The sequence below is a fragment of the Camelus bactrianus genome, chromosome 25 (assembly GCF_048773025.1).
Source record: "Camelus bactrianus isolate YW-2024 breed Bactrian camel chromosome 25, ASM4877302v1, whole genome shotgun sequence".
In the NCBI taxonomy this organism is placed as follows: Eukaryota; Metazoa; Chordata; class Mammalia; order Artiodactyla; family Camelidae; genus Camelus; species Camelus bactrianus.
This window is the reverse complement of record NC_133563.1, coordinates 16,583,090-16,602,997: the sequence shown is the minus strand read 5'-3', so window position 1 is coordinate 16,602,997 and position 19,908 is coordinate 16,583,090. Positions and strand designations below refer to the sequence as shown.

General features: G+C 33.2%; 1 pseudogene; it reads right to left on the bottom strand.

The window, feature by feature from the left end:
- Positions 1 to 18,871: 18,871 nt before the first annotated feature.
- Positions 18,872 to 19,516, bottom strand: LOC123617079 (elongation factor 1-alpha 1 pseudogene; annotated as a pseudogene).
- Positions 19,517 to 19,908: the final 392 nt, after the last annotated feature.

Below are 19,908 nucleotides of genomic sequence, written 5' to 3'. Positions count from 1 at the left end.
CTCTAAATTAGAAAACAAACTATGAGGAATATAATTTACTCTGGTAATAATTCTAAAATAAGTCAAATATTATTTCTATTAAAATGTATATAATGATCAAAAAATATTTAGATGCTTTTTCAATTTGATTAGGCTAGGACCTTTAATAATGTCACATAGTTGAAGCCTGGCATCTACAGTTTAGTAAATATTATAGTCAAAATTATATAATTTGAAAATGTAAAACATTTTAAAGTAAATTTCAAACAAGATTAAATTCATTCATTGATTTCATAATTTGTTTTTGAGTTGAATTAATGTAATGTATATTAATTACTTTAGAAAAACAAACATACCATTCATGCAAATATAGATAATGCCTATGTGCTTTGCTTTAAATAACACTTTTTTAAAATTAGAAATTAATTTTTAAAATATAAATTATAAAAATATTTTAAAATTTATATTTCAAAATATAAATACATAATTTTATAAATATGTTTACTTTTATAAATATAAATTATAATTAATTATAATTTTAACAAAGATTTGGTATTGCATACTTCTTAAGACTTTAACATTGTATTTTATAAATAATTATTAAAAATTTATTGAGAGTACAGGGGTATGTACTTGGGGTAAAAAGGTAAATCATGATACAAAATATAACACAATAATAAAAAAAATCAAACATTCTGAAATTAATAAACTATACAATAGAATTATCAATCAAAAGAAATTTGTTAATAAAAATTATTAAATTATTTGCTACTGGATGTTAAGCTGTTGCTAATTGTGTTAAAGATCATTTTCACGGGCAATTATCTTTATATAGAGCTGATGGCATTCTGCTATGTGTAAATATTACATACTAATACATATGTTAAGATACATTAAACAGTCATAAATTGCCCTTACTTTTTAGCTGTGGCATACATAATAAAAATTCATAGGCTAAACTCAATTATCAAAATAAACAATTCAATAAATAAGTACAGTAGGATCTGTAGGAGTTCTAAGAATGTTAGAAAAATATAAATATGGAAGCAACTACAACTACCTGGGGATATTTCTGAGTCACAGAAGATATGATGTTTTATCTGGATATTGAAGAATGAGTAGAATTCCAAGACAGAGAAGAAGGAAATACCATCCATGAATAAAGGGATAGAGTCCTAAATAGTATGCAAAAATAAAAGTAAAAATAAATGATGTTCCATGAACATAACTGAAGCATAGGATCCACAGGGCCAACAAAATGTGTGGGAGAATTAGAGCTAGTTGTGCAGGAGACTGAAACAAGTGATGGCAGAGTTTCCCTGCACAACATGGAACTTTTACTCTAAGATTTCCATTATTCTCAGGCTTGAATTACTACCCTTACTATTGGATGATTATTTTTATAACCTGTACAAAGGAAGATAAACACTGTCTTCCCTGATATATTAAGTTATGTTTTTAATATTTTTCCCTCTCCCAATATACTGTGGATTGGATCATAGTGAAAAGCTTTTAGGACTTCTTTCTAAAGACCAGCTGCAATGTTCCCTGCTTTGGTGCTGTCTAAGATGCTTATTAAAATGGAAATTGCAGGTAGGGCTAGGTATAAGACTATTTAACAAGCGGTTCATGTGACTCCTATGTGCACCAACTGTGAGAGTCACTGAACTGAACTTTCCAAGATGCAGAAGAACAGTGACTTAAAGCCAGGCATGTTCTTATGGTATGGTAAGCTTCAGCTTCAGAGAATGGAGCTTGCTCCTTACTATATAGTGTGGAAGACAACAAACAATAAAAACAACAGAAAGAAATTCAAGGTAAATATTTAATAAACAGCTAAATTATACTAGAAACGGCTCAATTCCTGCTTTTGAATCTTGGTAATTCTATGAAGCAAATATTAAGCTAATTTATAAATAAATAAACTGATGCATGGATATTATGTTAGAGTACAACTAACTGTTCTATCTGTATTAAGCTGATTTCAGGTTTCCCAATACGGTTTACCTTAATTCAAGGAGATATAAATGGTTATGGTCTTCCCTTTCCTCCACAGAGGTCATAAGTGTTATGTTCACCTATTCGGGCATTGACACCCTTAGAAAATGTGTCTGCCATGCCCCCAAGGAAATCTCATTGAAAGTTCATGGACAAGATATTGAAAATAGTTCCCTGTGCTATATTCAATATCTTGTAGTAATTTATGGTGAAAAAGAATTTGAAAATGAATATATGTATGTTCATGTATGACTGAAGCATTATGCTGTACACCAGAAATTGATACAACATTGTAAACTGACTATACTTCAATAAATATATATACAAAAAAAAGTCCACATACAAAAGAGTAAATAATATATTGAATATTCCTTCTTAAAATTGCTCTTATTTTTGATTATCTGGTAGCTGACATTTAAATATAGGTATCTGCTATGAGTTTAATGTATGTGATTATATCCTACAAAAGAAATAGAAATACAATTGTGATAATAGGGCTCTGTGTCACACATCCATTGAAAGTATTTTCTCTTCTACAATTCAAAGATATCATGGTATTTCTTGTTATATTTGTATTCAAGCTAAAAAAATAGTTTGTTCATTTACTCAACATCTCATAACTGAAGAGACAACTTTTAATAAAAAAAATTCTTTAAAAATTTTTGTAATTGTAATAGTATTTAACATGTTATATTAAAATATACAGTACATTTTCTTCCAAAAGAAAATATTTGACATAATTTTAAAATGTATTTTATTATCACTATAATAAATATAACAAACAGAGACCTTTTTACCTTTAAGCAATAATTTATTTAGTTCCAAATACGTGCCCGGAAATACAGTTTTTATTCTTTTGTATTATACAAAATTAAATTTATAAAGAAATCCTGTAGTTTACTCTTTATAATTATCTTCACTTGAAATGAAGAAACTAAGATTAAGCTTAATTTAAGATATTAATCCTTGGCTAAAGCAGGATATAGGCACAATTAATTCCTGCTGTCTTTCAGTTTTTCTCTGGTTATCTTATTTTTAACCTTTCCAAATGTCAGCATTATTATTAGCTTGGTATTAAGACAACTGGAGATATGCAAGATATCCAACACAATGTGCTTAAATGGAAAAAAAAACGTCCAGTTAGTCAGTAAAGATATTTTACCAGGTTACTCCCAGGTGATACTGCCTCATGTCCGATTAGCAAACTTAGATTACAAGTACACTTCCAAACCATTCACTATTTTAGGGTTGTGAGCACATAATTGACTTAATCAGGATTTATAACTGGAGCTGGGAGTAGGGTCAGCCTAACATGAGTCACCTAATTGATACTGGGATCCTATTAGGAAGAAGGTACCAGGAGATTCATATTTTAAGTAAGTCACTGATAGCATCTGCTACATTTGTCTTCTAGAGTGAGAAACTGGTTAGAGAGACTGAGATATGTATTCTGAAAGAAAAAAAGTGCAGACATTTGGATGTTTGTTGTGGGTGTGTGCATTTGTTGAAAACAAATGTGCAAGCAAAATATTCAAACTAACAGAAATCTGATTATAATAGAAATAAGATAATACTTATTAAAAACAAATAAGGACAAATCACTCATATGTGGTATCTCAAAAAAAGGAGGCGAGGACACAATGGACTCATCTACAACTCATCCCCTTTTTTTCCCTTCTCAGCGTAAGATTTTTTTTTTTTTAACCTTCAAAGCAGCAATGTAAGAGGAGGCAAAAAGTTTAAGCATTGACAATTTTTGGTAAGGAATCTGTGTGTGTACATGCATTCAGGTACTTAAAAGTTTCGTACTTTACTGCGTTGGTGCTTTTGGATACATATTTCTATATTTACCAAATGCAAGATATAAAATGTGACTTGACCAAGTTTAAAAAGTCCTTCAACGTATATAATGTTAGTGGCTTGAAGTAAAGAAAGAAAAACTAATTCAATCCTAGTTGTGCCTTCAAAGCTCATTTATATATAGAAAGAAGATTAGAGATTTCTTGCTTTTTTAGATTTAAGATAAAAGAATCACAAGATATATTTTCACAAGGGCAACTAAACCAGTTGAAGTTTATAGCATAATAAAGTAAAAGAAATTACTGAGTGTTTGGGGGACAACAAATGGCAGTGATCTCACTGGGTTACCACAGAGGTTTGAAATGTTAGAGGAATCTTGGTGTGTAGGCTATAATTGATAATGGCAAAATACTCAGTGGAGATATGAAAGAACAAAAATGATGCTCTGAGGACCCACAATGATTCAGAAGACTCTCTAGATAGTAGGCCCCCGGTAGTCATTTGCTTTGAATTATGTTTCTTACACCAGTCAGGAAAATAAAATCACTTATTTGAAAAGCTAATCAGAAATATAATTGTTAGACATTAAAAAAAAATCACTAGTAAGGAAACTTAATCAGGATTACCATTTAAAAAAAATTTGTTTTAAATTGTAACAAAAAATAGATAATTCTGTTCAAGATTTTTCATAACATAAATTTGAAATCTAATTAGTAGTATTTTTAAAAAAACAAGTCAATCTCAAAAGTCTACTTCTAATTCTAAGTTTTCTTCTAAAAACCTTAAAGTAGTTCTGAAGTACATTCAAATTAATCTTTAAAAACCAATCCTTCCTTACATAGTTCTATATGAACTTTAATATGCAAGGGAAACTATATACATATAACATGTGGGGTAATAGATATCTTGAATATATAGAGTGGCATTTCAGAAATTTTAAAGTATTCTAAAATTGTCCTAAACTTTTCAGCTCATGTGAATCATTTCCTATTGTGTTTTTGGTCTCAAAGTACATTGTCTGCTAGCCAAGTAATACAGATTCAAATTCTAAGTAGCAACTGTGTTTCATAGAAAATAATTTTGGAGCTTTAACTGATCTAGAATTGACTAAATCAGATGGTATATCCATTCAAACCTTTTTAGTGTAGTTTAGAAAAAAAGTTCATGTATTTGAATGACAATTCAAGTAAATAAACTGAATAATTCAGATATCTGACAAATTCATGAAAGCTCTTCTAATTAAAAAAAAACAAACATAGAGATAAACATGGGTAAGATTACCAAACATTTTTTACAAAAAATAGAGGCTATAGCCACATTCTTAGAGGAAAGTTTGCTTGAGCATAATTCCTTCCTGAACTTAAATATTTATTCATCGATTATTTAATAGCTATTAACTAAAAGCTTAAAAGTTCTTAGGAGGTTGACTGCAAAACAGATTGGGTGTTTATAAATGCAGTCAAGAAACAGATATTAATCATGTAAAGTAACCATAAATATCAAGGAAATATTCCTATAATATAATATAGAGGCAGGAAAAACAATACTTTCAGGATATAGACAGTTTAATCACAGACATCATGTGCTTAAAGAAAATACAATTTCATAGTTAGTGTCTTTCTTTTTTCCTTCTCATCAAGAAAGCATTGAAGCCTTTATCTTTCAGAGACAGGTGGTATTCGAGTCAGAATATTTTCACTTAGGAATCAGTAATGGCTATACATTATCTCTAATTCATTGTCCAGGCCTTTCCCATACATACTCCATACGTCTTAATGCTATATTTTGTAGGATAGTACAAGTCAGTATTGTGTATACAACAGAATAAAACATTTTAAGAAATATTTTGGAACTATCTCCTTATTAAACTTCTGTTTTGTTTGACGAAGTTAAATTATTCAGTTCATAAATGTCAACATCCAACAAGATTTTATCAAACTGTTACCAAAAGTAAGGGATTAATAATATTTATACATTGGAATTTAATTTTCTAAACAGTTGTTTTTGTGAATTTTGTTCTTTTTCTAATAGCACAATAATCACTGCATGCATTCTTCAGTTAAATAAATAAATGAGTTAATTAAAATTCCTTTGTGTTTTCATGTTTACTCATTCACTCCTTGCAAAATATATAATCACCTCATATTATATCATTAAGATACACTACTGAGATTTATTTTGAGAAAATAAAATCTATCATTAAACCCTACTAAGGAAAGAGTAGTTAAAACAAAAAAACCATATGATCAAATACAACTTGAAAACTGATTATTAAGAGAGAAAAAGAAATAGAAAGCAAAAGAAAGTGCTAAAAAAAATATGGAGTTTTTACATGCTCACAAATTTTGCAGTAGCAAACCTGACTCCTGCTTCAGCTTTGCTGAATAGTACTGACAGAATATCCCACAAAGCTTTGTCGTCAGGAATCACAGAAAGTAGTAGATGGATTGGGGATTTAGAGGGCAAGGGAGATGCTTTAAGTGAAAGCACCAATTTGTCAGCTTCTGACAATCTTGAGTCTGCAGGAAATACCACGAAGGTGGACAGACAGCAAATGACAATAAAACAAGGATAGAAAATTGAAGATTTCTCTTCTGATTCAAAAATCTAGTTAACTGGAAATGGGGGAAAATCCTTGTAAATTTTTTTTAAACATTGGGTAAATTGTATACTTGAATTTCACTAATGTATGTAAGTTTATAGAACAAATTCTCATTGAATTTCATATAAAACTTCATGTAAACTTCTTTAATGTAATGGATTTCATCTCTGCAGGCCATTCAATATGATGTTATTGATTTTAATGTCAAATAGTCCTATAAAATACTGTTATCTCAAATGCCTATATAATTGGAAAATATGTATCAAGCTTATGTAAGGGAAAATAGGTAAGCATTTGAATCTGTTTAACACTATTAAAAAACATAACTGACAATAATTATTAATGCAGATCTATTTTAATATAAACAAAGAGGTTTCCAAAGTCATGCTACAAATTTACCAAAAACATGAGGTTTTATTGTGAAAATATTGCTTCATTGTTGACCTATACATGTTAAATACTAATTGATTTGGAGGGGTACTGTAATTCACAGGCCATATTTTGTTCATGCAATTACATTGCAAGTTCTTTAACATTTTAAGCATATTTTGTTACCAGATACCAAATGATAAGAATCCAGAAATATCGATTTCTGCAAATTCAGATTTATCATAAAATCTTTAAAAAAAAATTCTGATTTTACTTTTACCACCATAATCACCACTAATGCTTCTGCTACTACTACTGCTTACTACTACTACTGCTGTTGCTGTTGCTACAACTACTTAATATTACTTCTACTAGTATTACTAAGGTAATAGTCAATGATGAAATGTGTCACATTTATCACATACATCACATACTTTTTAGGGCTGGAATATACTTTTCTTTATCCATGATGATAGAAGGCATGTTTACTGTTTCTTTTTTTCACTGTTCTCTACTGTGATTGATAATTAGCTGTCATTTAACACCTATGTGTTTACAGAATACATTGTTGTTTATCTATTTTGATATATAGTAGTGTGTATTAATCCCAAACTCCTATTTTATCCCTCCCCCCTTTCTACCTTGATAACTATGTTTGTTTTCTATGTCTGTGAGTCTGTTTCTGTTTTGTAAATAAGTTCATTTGTATCATTTTTTTTAGATTCCACATTTAAGTGATATCATAGATATTGTCTTTCTCTTTCTGACTTACTTTATTTAGTATGATAATCTCTAGGTCCATCCATGTTGCTGGAAATAGCATTATTTCATTCATTTTTATGGCTGAGTAATATTCCATTCTATATATATCACATCTTCTTTATTCATTCAGCTGTTGATGGACATTTAGGTTGCTTCCATGTCTTGGCTATTATAAATAGTGCTACTATGAATATTGGGGTGCATGTATCTTTCCTAATTAGAGTTTTCATCTTTACTGAGATTTCCTGGATATGTGCCCAAGAGTGTGATTGCTGGATGATATGGTAACTTTACTTTTAGTTTTTAAAGGAACCTCCATACTGTTCTCCATAGTGGCTGCACCAATTTACATTCCCACCAACAGTATAGGAGAGTTTCCCTTTCTCTACACCCTCTCCACCATTTATTATGTGTTGACATTTTGATGAAGGCCATTCTGATCAGTGTGAGGTGATACCTCACTGTAATTTTGATTTGCATTTCTCTAGTAATTAGAGATGTTGAGAATCTTTTCATGTGCCTGTTGGACATCCGGATGTCTTCTTTGGAAAAATATCTATTCAGATCTAATGTCCATTTTTTGATCAGTTATTTGTCTCTTTGATACTAAGTTGTATGAACTATTTTTGTATTTTGGATATTAACCCATTATCCATCTTATCATTAACAAATATTTTCTCTTATTCAGTAGGTTATCATTTTGTTTTGTCAATATTTTCCTTTGGTGTGCAAAAGCTGTTAAGTTTAAGTAGGTCCTATTTGTTTATTTTTGCTTTTGTTTCTTTTGCCTTAGGAGAGAGATCAGAAAAAATATTGCTAGGACTTACGTCAGAGTGTTCTATGTTATTTTCTAGGATTTTTATGGTTTCAGGTCTTACATTTAGGTATTTAATCCATTTTGAGTTTATTTTTGTATATAGTGTGAAAAAATATTCTAATTTCATTCTTTTACATAGAACTGTCCTGTTTTCCCATCAACACTTATTGAAGAGACTATCTTTTCTCTATTTTATCCTTGCCTCCTTTGTTATAGATTAATTGACCATAAGTGCATGGGTTTATTTCTAAGCACTCTATTCTGTTCGACTGATCTTTGTGTCTGTTTTTGGTGCAGCACTCTATTCTGTTCGACTGATCTTTGTGTCTGTTTTGGTTACTTTACCTTTGTCATATGGTCTGAAGTCAGGAAGTATTTTCTTTGCCTTTGTTCTTTTTTTAATCACAATTGTTTTGTCTACTCAGGATCTTTTGTGGTTCCATACACATTTTAGGATTATTTGTTCTAATTCTGTGAAAAATGTCATGGGTATTTATGTAGGGATTCCATTAAACCTGTAGACTGCTTTGGGCAGTATGGACATTTTAACAATATTCTTTGTCCATGAACATAGAATATATTTTCATTTCTTTGTATAATTTTCAATTTTCTCCATCAAAGTTTTATACTTTTCAGATTATATGTCTTTCACCTCCTTGGTTAAGTTTATTTCTAGGTATTTAATTCTTTTAAATGTGATTTTAAATGAGATTGCTTTTTAAATTTCTCTTTCTGATACCTCGCTATTAATGTTTAGAAAGGCAACAGAATTCTGTATATAAATCTTATTTCCTGCAACTTTGCTGAAATCATTTATTAGTTCTAATTTTCTTTCTTTCTTTTTTTTTTTTTTGGTGGATACTTTAGGATTTTCTGTATGTATAGTATCATGTCATCTTCAAATAGTGACTGTTTTACTTCTTCCCTTTCCATTTGGATATGTTTTATTTATTTTCCTTATCTGATTGCTGCAGTTAGGACTTCCAGTACTATATTAAATAGACATGGTGACAGTGGGCACTCTTGTCTTCTTCTGACTTTATAGGAAAATATTTCAGTTTTTCACCATTGAGTGAGATGTTAGCTGTGGGTTCATCATAAATGTCCTTCATTATGCTGATATATGTTCTTCCATACCAACTTTGATGAGAGTTTTTATCATGAATGGATGTTGAATTTTCTCAAATGACTCACTAGGTCTTGAGTAATGAGGTGGTTTTTATCCTTTTGTTATCCTTTTTTGTTAATGTGATGTATTACATTGCTTGATTTGTGGTTGTCAAACCATTACATGTTACAAAGTAATATATGATAATTGAAAAAGGTCCATATTGACTAGTATAAGAGATAACACTGAAAAAATATTTAATACTTACTTAAGTAAAAAATGTGACTTTGGGGAGGTTTTCCAGAAGAGTTTGCACTGAGATAGGGCTTGGGTTCTAAAAGGAGTGAGCAGTTAGAAAAGGACAAAGGAAGAATGAAGGTTCAGACTATATATTATTTGTGACCCATGAAAGGAATATTCTACTGTGCATATGGATACTTTTTGAATTTCTACCTTTGAGAATAGTGACAGTTATTTACAAAGTATCCAGCTAAATAAAAACAAACTAGAGAAAAGTGCATTACTCAGAATGTCTATTTTAATTGTCAGCCTAATGATATGCCAAACTGCACCCAATTTCTACGGTTATTAAAGTTAATATTCAAGCTAAAGTTTTTGCCAGATACATTTTAGAGGAGCTCACTAGAGAATGCAATAGTAGTTGAGTCCAAAAGTATGGACTTCTTGAAAACAGATCTGAAATGGTCAGGTCTCAGGCATGTTTTCAGGTAATGTGATAAATAGAACCATGTTGACACCTCTGTGGAGAAATCTTGCCAGCAGTCATATGAGTGAGTTTGGGGAGATGATTTTTCCCAAACTGAGCTCTGATATGACTGCAGCCAGGGACAACATCTTGACTGAAGACTGAGAAACCTTGAGCGAATGGCATTGAGGTTACTGACCCTCAGAAAAATGTGAGATAATAAATATTTGTTGTATTAAGCCTCTAAGTCTTAGGGTAATTTGTTCCACAACATTAGTTAACTACTATAAATACCTTCCTTACATTTATCCCGAGGTAACTTCTTGTTTTTGAGGGCCTGGTGACCAGGAAATGAAAGCCTAGGCTTCAGTGACATTTAAAGTTATCACGTTATCCATTATGGTGGCTATTATCATAAAATTATACTTTTCTTCATTTATCTAAATATGGTAGGAGCATGGTTATCAAACTATAGTACAAAATTGTGCTCTATTAGATAACTAAGTATCACTTTGAAACTTGATCCTATAAGGTTCTGATTAAGTTCATCTGAGCCAGTAATACAAGAATCTGGATATTTTAAAATATTTCATACTGATTAGGGTATCAAGCCAGGTTTGAAATGCAATGCTAAATTAATGTTTTATATTTTTAATACAATGTGTACAGTACGTAAAAAATCACAGGATACGCTAACTGAAATATAATAATTATAAAGTCAAATGCAGTATTATCATGGTGTGTTAAAAAAGCTTTTCATATAAAACAAGGACAATAGAAAGTATATTCACTTAGCTTCAATGTAATACCTAAGTTTGTAGCAAAACATTACTAGTCCAAGTCAATAAAGTAATATAAACCAAACACCGGTTAGATTCTCCATTTGCACTCATAAAATCCTTCTTTCACCAACCCCCCCAAATCCTTATGTTAGGTAATTTATATTAAATTGGGATTAGGAGACATAAATTTCACCCCAGGTTCTGTAGACAGAAAGTGGCAATTGTATGATTTGTATTTAGGTACATCTAATCCCAAATGTACTACATCTTGTGAACTATAGCGTACTGGGCTCGGTGATGTTAGGTACATAGTAACACTAGGAGTATCACAGGGTGAGGCAACTCAGATTTTCATTGTATTGATTGTGTCTTGAGGCAGAACTTGCTGGGTGGATTCACTATGAATCAAATTTATATTCACCTGGAGAGCTACTAGGTGTCCCCTTCTCGGGAAATCAGGTTGTTTCTTAACCTAATGTTATCTGTCATTTCAAAATAAGGAAGAGAGAGCAAGGGGAAAATGCAGCTTTAAAACAAGAACCTGAAATATTTCAAGCAATTATTTAAACAGAGCACTGAATGTTGAGCAGGTTTTATTTTTTTGCTCCAACAAAATGTTCCAAATCAAATTGTGTCATGTCCATTATTATTGTAACTACAGTTCTCATTAATGACGGAGTGAAATGGGAGAAAATACCACTGATTTTACTTCGATGAATAGTGCTCTACCTCAGATTTATGTGCCCTGGGGATAGCTGGGCCAAAACCAATGATGATGATGGTGATTATTACTATTACAGAAAGGAAAAATAATTTTATTGCTTAATTTTCAGATTATATTGAAATTTTTATTTGTGAAAAATGTTTGTTATCTACTTATAACATTGTAATAATGAACTCAAAACAAATACAGGCATCTTGGTAAGCTCTTGTTGAATAATGTCTATTCTTAGGAAAATTCAAATATTTACCTGCCTACTTGCCATTTTACTTCAGTGTCTTATAGGAAACTCAAACGCAATATGTTCCAAACTCTTTATTCTTTTGTTCAATCCCATACTTAGCCAATAAATGACAATTTTTCCCATATTTGTAAATATTACCAATATTCATCCAATTACAGAAGGCCGAAACTCAGGATTCACAATTAAAATTTCTTCTCATTCTCCTTATACTTTGATGTAGGAGACCAGGTGACGTGAGAATAGAAGGCTAGAGGTTCTTTCAGCAACTTCCCTCCTTTTTATAAGTCTATGAAGATACTTGGCAAATTGTAAGGAATTAACATTCCCAAAGAGTGTACTCCTAGTTTACCTAGACTTCATTCAGGTTGTGATTGGAGATGGCTAAGAGACCAGAGTGTGAAGACAAATTGCCTGAATACTAGAGAAAAACCCAAAGTAGCCTGAGAAAAGGCAGTTATTTGTTAAACTAATCCCATACAGGCTTTTCTGAATGAGATTAGGTATCTGAATTGGGACAATGCCTGTCATCAGAAGGATCAGCATACATTTGTAGCCATACAAAACAGAACAAATTAGCAGCACTATTTACAATAGCCAAGACATAGTAACAACCTAAATTTCCATCGACAGATGGCTAGATAAAGAAGTTGTGGTATATTTATACAATGGAATACTTACTACTTAGCCACAAAAAAGAATAAAATAATGCTATTTGCAGCAACATGGATGGACCTAGAGATCGTCATTCTAAGTGAAATAAGCCAGAAAGAGAAAGAAAAATACCATATGATATCATTCATGTGTAGAATCTTAAAAAAGAGAGAGAGAAAGAGAGACACAAATGAACTTATTTACAAAAGAGAAACAAACTCACAGACATAGAAAACAAACTTATGGTTATCAGGAGGGAAGGGGATGGGAAGGAATAAATTGGGAGTTTGAGATTTGCAGATACTATTATATATATAATAGATAAACAAGTCTCTTCTGTATAGCATAGGGAACTGTATATGTGTGTACATATACATATGTGTGTATATATATATGAATTAGATAAATTAGAATTATTACGGCTTTTTATTCCTCTCAGTGAGAGCTGGAGCTATTGGGGACCTCAGCGACAACATCCCCAGATAATAGCTTAAAACAATATGATCATGTGTGGCTGAAAATTTTTTCTCTGCTTTTCTTTTCACTTTTTTCCTTTCTCCTTCCTTCCTTCCTTCCTTCCTTCCTTCCTTCCTTTCTTTCTTTCTTTCTTTCTTTCTTTCTTTCTTTCTTTCTTTCTTTCTGTCTTTCTTTCTGTCTTTCTTTCTGTCTTTCTTTCTGTCTTTCTTTCTTTCTTGTGATAAAAGATAATAGAGATAATAGTAGCCACAAATTGGGGTATAGAAGACTGAACTTATTCATGGAAAAATGATAAAGTATGGGGTTTAAAATTTATAAGGGGGGGTACTATACCTTAATCTACTACCCGGATCATCTAGAGACTGGTATTCTGAATTGCTTGAATAATTTTCTTCTTGAATTGCAAAGAAATTGGTATCTTAAATCTGCTTCATGAGATTCATATTCTCTATTAAAGCAGTTTTCAACAGAGACAGAATTAATGTGGGAGAAATTCCTAGAGAAATGACTAATGAGAAAGATTCTGAGTAGCCAATTTCTTGCTCTGTTTATGATGCATTACATAGTCTGGACAGAGACAAATTGCCTTATCAGAGTATTTTTCTTTAGAAAACCAGTTCTTCAAATCCATAAAAACCCTAGTAGAGAATTAATATAATTTAAAGTGATTGATTCAATGGCAGAAAGAGTTAAACTCTCAGAATTCACTATATCCAGGTCAAAAGCCTTGACAGACTATTAACTTCGACAACAAAAAGTTCTGGGAAAGAAGCCAAGAAAGATAGCACCAAGATAAAGAGCTGCAAATCTTAAGAATGACATTCTCTCTGAATCTAAAGGACCACCTTACTTATACTTTTCTTTTTAATTTAAAAAATATTTGTCTTATAAACTTGGAGGCAGATAGTCAGGACCTATCAAAGGTAAGGGCAACAAGCGTTAATCTTTCTCTCCAGATTCATTAAAATATCAGAACTGTCAGGAGGCACCCTAAGTTGCATGCCAGAGTCCAGGTACTTTGGATGAGATAAGGTTTGTCTTTTTTTTTTAAAATATGGTAGGAATACATTAAAAGAGAAAGACTAATTTTTAGAGGGAATAGAGGACATAAATCTGAGTTTGCTAGGTTGAAGTAACTGGAAATGTCTTAATGTTTCTCTGCATGTGTTTTGAAATTAAATTATGTAGCTGGTGTAAAAGACCATCCTTGACTAAATAGAGTGCACACAGAACTGGCCACTAATAACTGGGCATTCTGAATGGGAGATCTGAGAGACACTAATCATCATCAAAATGGTTAAAAAAAAAAAAGAAAACAATATTGAGTAATACAGTTAGTAAAATTATAATTACAGTCCAGAGAAATAATCTAATCCACTATTTATGATTTATTTGTCTAGAGGACACCTAGAAACAACCTGAGTATTAAAAAATTAAAAGAGGATATGCCATCTATGTAGAGAAGGAGATTTACTATAACTTTCATTTTGAAAAATCTCTACCTTCCAGTATCTTTGATAAGAAATCAGTGATCTGAGAGATGTATTAATTCAATACAAGCACATGTTGTCTATAAAATACAGTTCCAATTATTTTGGCAAACAAAAAATTTATACTTCCTGTTTTGTACCAGAATATATGAATCTTTCAGAAGTTTCATAATTTTAAAAATCAAAATATAAGTAAGTGAACTTTGAAGGTGGGTACTCTGGGAAATAGAATCTGAGACAGATATTTAGGTCCAGGAGATTAATTGGGAAGTACTCTTTTGATGAACAATGCAGAGCAGCAAAAAAAAAGGGCAGAATTAGCAGAACAAGAATTTGAACTGAGATTCAGTCACAACAATGGTCTCAGCTAATCAAAATCAGAGCTCTGGGATGGGGAAGATCCTGCACATTTGTTCCATATTGATCAAGGGAATTTGTCCTTTACATCCCTTATGTTGACCAGTCATTGGATGATGGCTTCTTGGGTAGGAGGGATAACTTAGGGCAAGAAAGCTTTCTTCAGATGAGAACAGTTCCAGGAAAGGGGATCAGTTGATAATTGTCAGCCTCCAGCATCTGGGGAATCAACAACTTATTCTAGTTAGTAGGGGAATTCTAGGAAGCCCCAAGAGCATCCAATACACCATCACCCCTTGTGTTCTGTGGAAATACTATTTATATATGTTAGAGAAGTATGTTCTCCATAATTCTGGTCAGCTGCTTTTCCTGGGGTACTTACAAGTTGACGTGTAGTGGGATGAACTAGAGTCCTCACTGCTAAGCCTGATCGGTGTTATATTCCTATAGTTGTGTACTTTCAACTGCAATTGATGTTATGCTTAGTCTACTACCAAGCCTACAGTCCTCTCACATTTGCTTGGGACTTCTCTTTCAGAGGTTTACCTCATGGCCTGAGTAATCACCTCATCCCCAAGTGATTTGAGCTCCTGTTCAACCAAGCACTTCTCAGATCATGGTTACTGAACTTTCCAACTCACTGGCAAAATTTGTCAAAGGAGAGATGCACAAGTGGAACACCGAAGAGTATAATATGGTAATAGTTTTATCATGTCCTGATGATCAACATTAATTAGGGAGAGAGACTCCTTTTCTTGCCTTCTGTTCTCTTAAGCCGTTAAAAAAAGCAAGTACATCTGAGTAGTATAACTCTATGTCTGCCAAAGTCTACTCCTGACAAATTTTACACACACAAACGTACACACACACACACACACACACACACACACACGACTTTCTTCTGAAGTAAAGCATGCAGCTTCTAGATAAGAGATCAGAACTACTTACAGCAATAACAGCATCATTTCCCCTTAACCAAATCTCTCTGGGACAATGTAATGAGGGCAGTTGTCAGCTGCGTATACAGGGGACTGTACTACTGATGAGGAACCTGAAAAAGATAAATTTGGAAGCATACAGAGGAACCACTGCACAGCTGCCTACCTCCTCTCCTAAGAAAGAGAGAGAAACCTTATTTCCCTAATGTAAACAAATGTTCTCTGAGAGAGGTCTCTAGGTTTTTACAGTCCTTTGGAATGTAAACTAGCGGGTTTTATCCTTCTTTGAAATGCAAACAGAAAGCTCAGAAAAGATAAACCTATAAATCTCTCAGAAGTACTTTACTCTTAGGGTTACTATTCAACCATTCTTTAACCTAGATTGACTGTATTTTTTGTTCTGAAAGCCCTGAACATTCAGAAGCATGAAAATACTTTCTCTCCTATTTCATATCAACACTAATACACTTCTCCACATATATATGAGAAACAACTCCTCTATGATTCCCAAGGGCCTCTCTTTCTCAGTTGAAATTTAGGAGGTTAAGTAACATGCAGGCCCAGCTCTGCAGTTGTTTCCAGGGCCACAACTGGTTCCCATCACCTTCCTCCTCCATTATTTATTCTAAATCCTCACTCTCAGCTATATCTATGCATATTTTGATGATTTACATTGTGACGGTACTCAAACTCTCATTCGTGAGTCATTTGAATTCTTGGTAACCATAACTCTTCTCAGGTTAGGAATGCTGCACATATACATTCACAATTACAATTAGGCAAGAAAAACTAAGGAATGCTGAAGTGAATCACCAAGGTCATACAACTATTCCTTTCTGTCCTCATTGTGTAAAATCATCACTATCTCTTTTTGCTGATCAGAAGTAACCACCCTTGCCACAACAGTGACTTCTTACCTTCTGGTTCAGGGACACAAATGATCTAAAGTTGTAGTTCAGTGGGATGCTTGCTATGTCATGGGAGAGTGCTCTTACGTGGAAGATAGTTCTCCAAAATCAACCTTACATTTCACTGCCCTTGATTCAGCACCTTCAGGATCCAATCATACCATCTTATCTCCTGCTAGTATTGGTTGACTAAATTATATAATTCCTTCATAGTATAGTCTGTTCCTTTTTTACTATGCCTCGCTCTTTCCACATAAGATAGTATGTGAATTAGTGCTTCTAGTAGGTTAAATAGTGGAACATACTGCTGGGAATGAGAATACAACCTTTTCTGGAGCTCTGTTTCTTTCATAATTAAGTCTCAGCCCATATCCCATGTATTTTCTATAATTCAGCTGTAGTAAACGAGAGTCCCTGTATATGCTGCCAGGGCCATCTGGCTTTCACACTGAGGTTTTAATCAGAGATTAATAATCCATATCCTTTCTAAGGCATCAGTTAAACTCAGCAGTATCCATTGGATTTCATAAAGTTATTTTTTACTACTTCCTATATAACTCTCAAAAATCCTAAGCCCTTGTACTTTCCAGCACATTCCCTTCCACTGATATTTCATCTCAGTTTAATAGCAATGGAATTTCAATAATTATACCACTGCCACAAGACATGGGCTATTAGTGATTCAACTACCACTATTGATGGGGTATTCACTGCCAACCAGTCAGCAAGCAATCCAACTCTAAATTCCCATTTTCCAGTTGGCTACTTTGGATGATTCCCAGCTCCAACTATCAATTGTCAGGTTCTATGGGAAACTGACTCCGAGACAAAGATTTACGTACAAGCCTTTTTTTGGTGGTAGGATCTACATGTGCTTTTTGTTTGTTTTTCAGGCCACATAGTAGAATTAGCCAAGGCTACATTCAGTAAAACCAAGTCAAGATTAATCTTCTCATCTGCTCTCCTGTCCCACCCTGTATGGTCACCTTGTCTAAAGAAATCCCCCTTCCCCAGCAAAGGACCTGTTCCTGATGTGAAGGCTTCTGGGAAGTGAAGTCCAAAGTCCCAGTGGGCCTGCTCTTAGTCCCTCTTCCTGGTCCTGGGTTGGCTCAAACCTTATAAGGGCAGGGTTTATAATGGTTGCAGGACCTCTCCCATTTGGTTCTGTAATTAGCCCTTACCCAGAACACCTTGTAAAACCGAGAAGAACCCAGGGCTGTTCATTCCTTTTCCTTTTACAGTCACCCCAGCATGATGAGATAATGAGAGTGGGATTATGACATCATAAAACAGAGGCAGGAAGGAAATAGGGAAAAGATGTTGAGGGCACCATATTTCCTATGCAAGAAAACACCTTTTCTTAAATCTCCACCGCTACCACTATGTCAGTCAAAGTTTTAAGTCCTTTTTAAAAGAAACAATGTAGATATTAGAACGTGAAGAGGCTGGGAAACAGCTAGATGTTTTCTGGCTCTTATGTAAATTTGAGTCTCAGCTAGCATTAAAGAATTCAGAGAAATTGACAATATGATGGAAAAAGAGATTTTGAGCAATGCCTTCATGTTGTGAATTCTCTATAGGACAGTTTTGAGTTCTTTTTTGATTGGAAATTAATAGTAATGCAAGTAATTGTCACTATTAACACTTAGTGACAAGTCCCTTGAAAGACATCTGGCTTCTCTAACCATTTTGTGTCCCACTGAAGTCTGGATAGGTATATAGCTGTGATCAGTTTGAAAGTAAAGCCAGTGGTGGGGATCTTCTCCTCTGAGTGAAGAAATGGGGGAGGAAGGAGTCACTAAGTCTGCAAACTGGTGTGGGAGTGGGGTCAATGTATTTAGGGCAGGTTTTTTTTTTTCCTTTCATTAACTTTGTTTAAATGGGTTTAACATTTTTGACAGATTTTTAGTCCTCGCTTTTATTTAAAAAGTACTGATTTTTAAAACTAATGACTTAAAACTGTCACACAGACACACACAAACACAACATAATCTATAAAATAATCTCCCTTCATTCCAAAGGTTTTACTAGACATTGCTACCATTAGTAAGTCTTTTACTGTTAAACTTAAAAAGGCAATTAAAACAAACAGTTCTGAGACCATTTTTTCTACCACCAATTAAGACTGTGGTAGTAGTGGTAGTAGGTGTTATGCATAATATTCACTTAATCTTCTGAGCTTTCTGAGCAAACTTGGTGACCTTGCTAACTCCAGCAACCTTCTTGTCCATTGCTTTGATGATACCTGTAGCAACAATCTATCTCATATCATGAACAGCAAAATAATGCAGAGGAGGTCAGGAAAGCTCTCAACTCACATGGACTTCCAGATGATGGCTTTAAAGCCATCATCCAGCTTCTTACCAAAATAGCCAATAATCCTCCTTCAGCTCAGCAGACTTGCAAGCAGTGAAAGCTGTGTCACAAGCCAGCACAGGTGCATTGCCAGCACTGATTTCCTCTAGATGATTCAGGATAATCATCTAAGCAGTGAAGCCAGACAGCTGTTTCCATTGGTGGGTCATTTTTGCTGTCATCAGCCATGCTGCCATAATGAATACCTTCGACAGACATGCTGAAGCCCATATTGTCCCCAGGAAGGTCTTCACTCAAAGCTTTAATTGGTGCATTTCAACAGAAATTTCTAGTCAGTTGTATTGTTGATTGGAGCAAAGATGACCACCATGTTGGGTTTAAGAACATCCATTTCCACTGGACTCACAGAAACAGCACACAATACAACCAATTTTGTAGACATCTTTGAAGAGCAGATGTAAATTCGTGTCTTTTGGACAGTTTGGTAACATGAGTTAGGCAGAGAGAAAAGTTGAACTGAGAGCCAGTGACAACTAAGGCTTTACTTGGTACTAACTCAGCTGAGACTCTCAGCCATCAACACTCCCAGTATGGGGGTTGAGGGAGGAATATTTTATTCCTGAAAGAGGTAAAGGAGGTGGTATCTAAGCATATACCATAGTATTCACTACAGTGGCTAAGATAAATATTAAAATCATGATGGTAATTACAATGACACCTGTGGCATTAAAACTAAATATCCACATATATCTTTATACAGTTTGTAAAAGCAATTTGATGATTGATACATGACAGTATACCAAAAATGTTAAATTTAAAAGGAAAATCCCCTTTGACCAAGTCGAAAACTGTAGGCATATAAAATAATTCTGAAGTTAAATTA